Source organism: Cinclus cinclus, chromosome 2 (assembly GCF_963662255.1).
Source record: "Cinclus cinclus chromosome 2, bCinCin1.1, whole genome shotgun sequence".
Classification (NCBI taxonomy): domain Eukaryota; kingdom Metazoa; phylum Chordata; class Aves; order Passeriformes; family Cinclidae; genus Cinclus; species Cinclus cinclus.
In genome coordinates, this window is record NC_085047.1 from 24,558,475 (window position 1) to 24,565,400 (window position 6,926).

Here is a 6,926-nt window from a genome sequence, read left to right on the forward strand (position 1 = left end):
CTCAAGGAGGCATGGTCTTGGTGAATATAACTTACCTAAGCCATGTTCTCTTTTCCATGCATTTTATATTCTCCCTTTCCTCTCCATGCCATGTATCATATACATGGGGTGCGATAAAGGGCTCTGAAGAAGTCTTACAGTCACCATTTTACTACTGACACTTATACCAACTGCATGTGTGGTGTCTGTCTGGAGCTGGATTGTAGGGTTTCCTCAGTTCTCACCTTGAAACTAGAACACCAAATTTCTCTGTGCGCTGAGACCAGTTGTGAAGGATAACTTGTCATTTCTCTGATGTGCTTAACTGTAACTTTTTCTTGTCCCCCCTTCCCTGTTGTTTTTGGGCAGGGGAAGGTTACAAGATTTGTGAGCGCTGGCCTTTCAGGCACTTAATTTTGTAGTTTCTCACAGAAACCTTACTTTCCAGTGGGCATAAAAAGACTGGGAGAGCAGCTCAGACTTTTTCTACAGGCTTTATTATCATCCATGAAGGGATGAGGCTACAAATCCAAAGATGGGGGATCACACATATAATTTTATAGGGTCTGGGGGGATCACAAGTAAACCAATAGAAAACAGGGTTAACACATTTTGGCCAACTACATTATCTTTCTTTGTTTGGGACAACCAGTTATAAAGAATCAAACCTAACCAATAATATTCTAAAAAGAGGAAGAGCTTACATTTTTTCTAGCATGAGTCATTCTAAGCAAGTAGTTTTTCTTATCTCAGAGAAAGTGCTAGGGGGACCTCACAAGGGTGTCTGCAGAGGGATTAGTCTTCTCTACAATTAATCCACTATTTTAATTTAAAATGTGCTGGAGAAAAAGAAGCTTTCTGGATGCTGGCTGCTTCCACAGGAAACTGTCTTGCCAGAGGTGCTTCTTGGATTTAAGAGACTTCACAGTTGGCAAGGAGCTTTTGGAGAATGTTGTGAATTATTTTGTAACCCAGAGGCACTGGAGATTGGCCAGTACCAATGACTGTCTTGTCTAGCTTATTTCACAGCGGTGCCACATGGGACACTTGATACAGTTTGTTCTTTAATACCCTAATTACTGATGTGCTTATGCTTTTCCCTAGAAGACTTGGAGAGACTTACACTTTGTCCACCTCCTTTTTTTTCTTTTCTTTGGACAATGATGGGAAACATCACACTTTGAACAAATGGTCCTAGTTGGATATCCAATGCAGTTGCTGGTCAGCCCAGGCTACTCTCTAGAGTGCTCACCTTTCATCAGTTTCTTGGCTGAACATACTTATTCGTAATTCCTGGCTGTGGAGATAAAGCAGGAGGACCAAGCTTCTCTGGTTCACTTTGTTTCAGAACTGGAGATCTGCTTTTTGAAGACACAGGGTTTCTTTACCCACAGCTGATGTCTATCACAACATTTTTTTAAAAGAGCTGAAAGAGTAACTCCAATATTTGAATTAAAGAAAGGAGTGCTGTAATTAGCATAGTTCTCTGCATTAGGCCCAGACTGAACTTGCAAAGCTAGGATCACTCTTGAATCTATCAGCCACTGTCTGTGGATCATTTTTTTCTAATTTTATGACATGCTTAGGATTTTATGAGCCACCTTTTTTTTATAATGGACTGATATTTTTATTATTTAGGAGGCATTTGTGATGACTACAATGACAGAAAATTATATGGAGCTGCTTCTTCCAAAACTAGCAACCAATTTTGATATTAGCTTTACCCTCTGCTGACTTCTAGCAGATAGACAGGGCCCTGCAGATTCTGCCCTTGGAAGCTGAATTGGTAACTTGGAATTTGACTCTCTCCTTGTGCCTCCAATAGGTTCATTCACAGGTTCATTCGTTCATACATCATGCATGACAACTTTTTCCTGTCCTAGCCCAAATGTCTGGTCTTTAGGAAAGGGATGACCTTTTCTCCATCAGAGTAGAGGCTATTTGAGACATGTGGTGACATCCCAAGATAGTTGCATGAAACGAGTTCACTTTCCTTCACATTCAAGTGTGTACAAGCGAACACATACCCAGCAAGTTTTCCCAAGAGGAAGAAGCTACTCGCACTGCAAGAAAACCAAGATGATTATCTCTGTAACAGGAACAGCTGTTAGAGCTGCTGGAACATGAGCATGCTAACAGCAGAGGTGGTGCTTTTTTATCTCCATCCTGTGAAAGAGTCTTCCATCTTTATTTGTTCCTGTAGTCCCCATAATTGAGCTAGGATGACTAATTGTAGATTTGTGAACACAATTCACAAACTGTGAAATCTGAAGTGTTTTATCTATATGGTACTGGATTTCCTCTTCAGTCACTTTGTTCATGTTTATGGAAACATTAAACAAAACTCTTCAGGGAAAATTGATTGTATCACTGTGTTAATTCTGTAACTTCTTAAATTGTGACAGAAGTAGATTAGGTGATCCAGCAGGGAAGCAGAAATTATACCAGGCTTACTGGTCTGCAAATCACTGTGGTTCATAAAGGACCAGTTAGTGGGCTGTGAAATAATGACAAAGGAAATCTGTCTTTGCGTCCTTGAACTGCAAGCAGACAAAAAAGTGGGAAGAAAATGGGCTCTGCTTTAGATGCTTATTTCTGATTTTAATTGGCTATAAATTAAACCAATTGTGTTAGTATTGCACAATACACCATGGACCGTTTTCCACTAAGATCACAGGGTGTTTGACTTTTTAAGAGAGAGAGAGAACTGAGCAGCTCCCATAGAGAACACTGAAAGAAATAACAGCAGGAAATATCCTAGCCTCATTCTTTCTAAATTTCAGTTTATTTATGCTTAATTTTTTAGCCATTCCAGAGAGCTGGCATTCATATGTCAGCCCATTCATGATGGGAAAAGTTGAATATTTCACATATGGGAGTTGTTGCTATTCTAGGCTTTTGTTCTTCCATTCTTGCCAGAAGAACAAGAAATATACCTTACCCCTAAAGAATGAATCTTCTGTCTCAGATAAAGTGCCTTCAAAGCCACTGGTGTTACCCTAATTTAAAATAATGTAATGAGAAGTGGCCATGCCACGCAGGGTCAGATAAGGTCACCCATGCTACAGTCAGCTGCTTTTACCTAAGAACAGAGATGCGTAAGAGAGATAAAGAATAGTGTAATTTTTCTGTGATTAAGAAAGTACTTGGCAATATCTGGCTTTATCTCTTATTTGCAGAACGCCCTGCCATCTGGAATGCCATTCTAAGAATGGGGGGCAAGAGCTGCTTCTGTGCAATCATTGATCTGGTCTTGGCAAGTGCCTGTTTGGCACTAGAAAGTGCTGAAATGCCCAGTTGCTATCTCTGGGATTGTATTCATGATATCACTGCCTAAAGTTAGACTGACTTCAGATCCAGGGAACTTACGTTGTGTAATAACAGCCACAATGCAAAGCTCTTCAGCGGTATGAATTACCACACAGGGCAGCTAAGTCCCTTCTGTTACTACCTCCTGCAGTATATCAGTTTAAAACACCCACTTAGAGCTTCCCATTTGTTGACCTGACATTAGAAAGAAATTACACTTGAGGTTATCTTAAATTAACCCCTTAAAGTAATGACTGCTCATTCCTGTTTCTGCTAAGTTTAATGCCTGTGGTGTGCCTTGTGCTGGTCTTCTGAATGTTACTCCAGCTGTAAAAGAAGATGATAAATGTGTAGATTCTCTTTAATGACTGTCAAATGTCTAATTGAAATATAAGAGAACTTTCAACCTGTTGCTCTAGTGTGTTCTTCCTAGACCACAAATTAGTGTTTGCACCAGAAGTGGAACTGAAAAGTCTCTATTCTTATTTCTCAAGTTAACCTTTTTACACATCAGTAAGAATCTTACATTAGGTTTTGTGGGGTTTTTTTGGACAAAAATGCAAAATGGTTTGCTTGCATGTGGGATTTAATTTTTTTTCTTATTCTGGGAGACATTTTTCCCTCTCTTTTTCTAAGAAAAAAGATCATTTGGGTAAATAGCTAGAGAGTGGGAAAATGTCTGGAAACCACTGGCAGCCCTCTTCAGTGATGTGACTCACTGTAGCTTGGCTCCCATGTCTGTAAAATGAGACCACTTACTGTTTGGTTCTAAAGCACTTGGAGCACTGTGAGAGGGATAGTCCTCTAGAAATCTTGTTTGGTTGATAAATGAATGTACTGGTTGAGCTTTTCACACTTGAGAGTCACCTAATAAATAAGTGGTCACCATAAGAATGGAAATCTGTTGGGTCTCACACAGTAGGCCTTAGTTCTGTCCTCCCATTCCTCCAGCTGTGCCCTTCGTGGTTCAGTGTTGCAGATTTTTGGCACTTGCCCCTGGCTGCGTGTGCCAAACATGGGTGACAGGACCTACTGGAGACCCAGGGGGCACTTGGGACATGAGTTATGGGAAAACATTCCCTACAGCAGCAATGCAACCACTTTCTAACTGGGACTGGGGAGCCTCGAGAGATGTAACCATATAATCTTAAGAATGGTTTGCATTGGAAGGGACCTTACAAGATAATCTCATCCACCCTGCCCCTGTTTTAGGCAGGGACAACTTCCACTAAACCAGATTGCTCAAAGCTCCATCCAGCCTGGCCTTGAATACTTCCAGTGTCCACAGTTTCTCTAAGCAAGCTGTTCCAGTGTCTCATTACCCTCACAGTAAAGAATTCTTCCTTTCATCCAGTGTAAAGCTACCATCTTTCAATTTAAACCTTTCCCTTTCTCCTGTCAATACAAGCCTTGGCTGAGTGAGTCTTTAAGTATTGAAAAGCTACAATAAGATCTCCTTGGAGCTTTCTCTCCAGGCTGAACAGCCACAGTTCTTTGAGCCTTTCCCCATAGGAGAGGTGTTCTAACCCCATGATAATTTTTTGTGCCACTGTGGATCCGCTCTAACAGCTCTGTACTTCTTGGGCTGGAGATCCTGGAGCTAGATGTTTCTCCTGCTAAGTTTTGATAGCTGTCTTGGGTGTATTCTTATCTACTCAGCCTGTGCAAAAAGAGTTGCTCATGGGGAAACAAGTGTGAGGGGGTGCACACCTCTGTGCACCATTTGGTTAATGTATTTGCTGTGAATGGAGAGGAAACTGGTGTAACAGCTGCAGGTAAGTGCCAACTGTCAGAGCAGTGGGGTTAGAGCCCAGGAAGAGTAGGAGCAAAATTCAGCCCAGCTCTAGCTACTACTAATGTCGAGTTCGGTCAGTTTATGAAAGGGGCCTCTATGACATGGTTGCCTGCAAAAACAGGGAACTCAGTGACCCAGAAGCTGCCTTCCACATCTCTTGGGCTCAGGTCAGACTGACCCTCCATTACCAAATCTCAGTAACAGGTCCAGAGTCCTCCACAGCTTCTTGCCTGTCCCACTGAGCTGGATGTGCTTGCAAAAGAGCAAATGGGGAAACAAAGCAGGACCTTTGACCCCTTGCTACCACTATATTAGCTCTGCATAAATGCCGGGGTCTCATGAGCACCTACCTCAGCTTGGGCCTGAGAAAGAGAGAAAGCAGAACAGGTAAGAGCTGAACTCTGTTCTGGGTGACATGGACTTTGTGACTGGTGTATATAGATCATAGAAAAGTGAGTGGAGGTAGTCTTCTATTTTGCCTCATCTCCTATTGCAAACCAAAGTGTGAGCCCTTCTCACACTCCATAGCCAGGAATGGTGCTGAAACAGAGGAAGGTGGGAGTACTTGGGGTGACCTGCTCTGAAGCTGAGTGATGGATGCTGTGTAAGACACTCATAGGAGGGTCAAGCCCATGGTCGGAATTGCAGAATTTCAGTGTTGGGAGATATGTAACCCTTTGCTAGGTGCCTTCACCACAGGGACTGCAGGTTCTAAAGTGGGTAAGGAGCACCTGTTCATGCTCCTGGGAAGCATATTTCTGCCTTTTGTGTACACAGGGAGAAACTGGCTCTGGTATTGAAAATCAAGGAAGGGTAATAAAGGAGCAACTGTACAAACATCTAGTTAACTGGGTGGTAGCTTTTGAAGGTAATGTGTGCACAGAAGGAAATAAAAATGGATGGAAATCTCCTTAATGTGGGATAAAACGAACATTGACTTGTAACTACCTGGTACAGGATTTAGCAAAGCATTCACATACAGTAGTTTTTCAGCCTATTTTGTCATTTCAATTCCTATGTTCACTATTTTCTTCTGTCGCTCTAAGTGATGCAGCCCTCTAATTGGGGGCATGAATCAATTTTAATTTCTAAACACCTTTTAAGTGTGGTGTGTTTGAAAGCTTGTTTATATGTAATATCATATCTTCAGTGTACCAAGTGGCAAATTTTCAATTCTCCAATTCTTTTGGAGAAAGACAAGAGTAAAGGAAGTCGGATGAAGCTAAATTTTGCACTCACTCACTTTTGGGAACTTGTTCTGCTTGGGCTACTGTCTGCTGTATTAATCCCAGAATGAAAAAGACAAGGGAAGCTAGTTAGCTACTTGGGACTTTCTTCAGCTAAAGCAAGACAAAGTACTCAGATCACTGGGTCACTAAGATGATCATTGTATGTGACATACCAACTAGCACAATGCTCTTTAGAGCAATTTACCAGAACAAATCAAACAAAGAAATCCCACAATATGAATTTCTCAATTGTACTTAAGCATGGAGGAAACCTGTTCTGACCTCTAGCAGACATCTGAAGCAAGGGATTTTAGCACTCATATAAAAGAACTAGCTTTAACTGTCCATATTTCTTTGAGCTCTGAAAGCTATTATTGTGGATATTTGTGATTATACATATAAGAGAACACCTTCATTTTTTTTACTGCCTTTTCCTCACTTCTTCAGAGGAAATGCACCATGATCTTTCTGGTCTTGTCTTCATTTATTGGTTAGGTTTGTTGCAAAAACCTGGTGTTAAACCAACATGTTTTATTTCTCTGAAAACAACCCAAATGTTGTATGCTGATTCCTGCAGGTTGCTCTGTGTAGAGAGCAGAACTGGTACTCACACC